At 28.9% G+C, this 2,664-nt stretch overlaps 1 long non-coding RNA gene across 1 annotated transcript; it reads right to left on the bottom strand.

The window, feature by feature from the left end:
- Positions 1-303: 303 nt before the first annotated feature.
- Positions 304-1,218, bottom strand: LOC107903777 (uncharacterized). Its single transcript, XR_001685957.2, has 2 exons — positions 944-1,218; positions 304-608 (listed from the first exon to the last, which is right to left on the bottom strand). It is a non-coding gene; the product is annotated as an uncharacterized lncRNA (long non-coding RNA).
- Positions 1,219-2,664: the final 1,446 nt, after the last annotated feature.

Genomic DNA, 2,664 nt, shown 5'->3' with positions numbered 1-2,664 from the left:
ACAAACTTACGAATAGATCATTTCCTTTTGGATGAGTCGAAATAATAATAAAGGATTTTGTATTCGAATTGGAGTACAATATTGAATTACAAATCGTTTACGGTAAACAAATATAAAAAAAAGAGATCATTTTGTCCTTAATGATTGTCTATGTATATTATGTTAATTGTTTTAATTAAAAAATTATTTTAATTGTACGGTTTAATAAGTTAGAACAACACTTAGGACTGTGAATTTAAATAGTTAAAATGTTGTTAATGATTAGTTTCCTATCAGCAAATAATTTTTAAATTGGAGTTGCAATTATTTTTTGTAACAGGCCTATTTTCCCCAGCTCATGCCTAAATTATACAACCAAATAACAGTCCAAGATAAAATAATAATAATAATACTATCCAAATACATGACTTAAAATAACAAAGCCCAAATGACCTACTACACAGAAAACCCTAGAGCTCCAAAAATTTTAAGAAAACTCAGCAACCCTAATCCTCTTCTGGCGCCGCAGCCTCCATGTGCGCCCTTGGCTCGCACACCGCCCAAGGCTCGACCCTGGCACTACTTGCACCAAAATGGCAAGCTCCTTTCTTCATTGACCGAACGCCGAACTTGCAAAGAAGACCGAAATAGCAAAGAGACAGAGGCGAAACAGAAGCAAAACAATACAGAACAGAGGCAGAAACAATATAGAACAGTGATTGAACAGTACCAGAGACAATATTTTCTAATATTGTAATAGGCTATAAAGCCGAAGAGAAACCAATGTAAAAGGGAGGATTTTTTTCGGAGAAGAATAAAAAAACAGAAAAACAAAGCTTCAAAGGTTTTTACTTTAGTTTCAAGTTCTTGTTTATTTTGCTTTATTTTTTATTGTTTTATTTTTATTTTATTTATATATGTATATACAAAAATGATAAATAATAAAAAGAAGAAAAGGGCTCACCGGAGACCACCGTGATTGCGTCGTCGGAGAGCTCTCTTCCGTCGTCATCGATCCCAAAAGGGGTCAAGAGCCCTCCCTTTTCGTCTTTTCGGGCTGATGAGACATGGCCTTCGGGCGCTATAAACAGGGGTTAAAGAACCCCACTTTCACGTGATCTCAACCACCGTCTACGGTGGCGTCGTGACGACGGCTGCGATGAGGGGTTAAGAAACCCTAGCAGAGAAAAGAAATGGAGGGGGAGGGCTGCTGTCTGCTTCTGAAAAAGAAAGAAAATGAAGGATTTTTTTTTTAAATTGGGCTTAAGTACAACCGTTGAAACGTCGTCGTTTTTGGGTGGGGGTCCAGATGCCAAAACGGCACCGTTTTGGACTGCCCGTGCGCGACTTGACCCGGATAAAAGGAATCTGCGTGTTTTGTAGCCTTGGGACTATTTATGCGGTGAGTCCCTCCAAGTTTACGCGTCCCTTAATTCAGTCCAATCCTTAGTTTTATTCCTTTTTTAATTATCCATACAATTTCTGTTTTAATTCATTTTGGCCCCTATAAAAAACGCAGCGCATAGAGGGGCCTGGGGCATTTGTTATTTCGCCCTTTACATTTGCGACTTGCTGCAAATTGGCCCTTTGTTTCATTTTGTTATTTCAAATTTATATCCTGAATTCCAGTTAATTTTCAATCATGTCCCAGGTCCTTTTAATTCATTTATTTATTTATTTTTAAAATGTTTTATTATGTGTTATTTTGAATAATTTATATGCTATTTACATTAGATTATTTATGTGTCTTATTTATCTTAACTTGTTTTAATATATTGATTATTTAAAAGTGTATTATTATTTATTTTAAATTATTTTTTATACATCATGTATTCTAAATTATTTTGTATATTATATATTTTTGCTCTTTTCACATATTATCTATATAGTTTATTTCAAATTGTTTTTATACATATTATTAAAAAAACTATTTTATATGTTATTTCTTTAAATTTCCCTTTTATTTTAAACTCTTATTTATTATTTTTTTATTGACTTATCCATTGCTTATTTTAAATTGTTTTATATATCTTATTATTTTAAACTTTTATATATTATTTATTTTGGATCATTTATTATTATTATTATTATATTATTATGATTATACCATTAAACTGATTTAGTTAATATTTAACATTTATTCGTTTGTTTATTCATTTATTTATTATTATTTTTATAGATTGGTTTGATTTTTATTTTTACCCTTATTATTATCATTTTTATCATCTATTTGTGTATATCTTTTATACCTTGAAACTTTATATTATTTATATTTATTATTTTTACTATTATTATTGTTATTAATATTTTATGTTCATTTTTACTTAATTTTATATTTGCCTATACTAGTTTATTTATTTTTCATTCTTTGTTTTTAAACACTTAAATTTAACTTTATGTATATGCATTTCACCTATTTTCATATCACCATTTTCTTTCATCTTTATTATTATTATTACTTTTATCTTTATTAATGTACTATTTTTTTTGTTTTATTATTGTTATTATCATCTACGTAACATTATTATTAATGCGCTATTATTATTATCTCCTATTTTATCATTATTATTCTTGCTATCGTTTTTATTTGTTTGTTTTATTTAATATTTTTCACCATTTTCTTTACTTTTTTTTATTGTTATCATTCGAGTCTCCCTTTGTTTTATTAAATAATTTTGTTTATTT

This window comes from Gossypium hirsutum, chromosome A10 (assembly GCF_007990345.1).
Source record: "Gossypium hirsutum isolate 1008001.06 chromosome A10, Gossypium_hirsutum_v2.1, whole genome shotgun sequence".
Lineage (NCBI taxonomy): Eukaryota > Viridiplantae > Streptophyta > Magnoliopsida > Malvales > Malvaceae > Gossypium > Gossypium hirsutum.
This window is presented reverse-complemented; position numbering and strand designations above follow the sequence as displayed.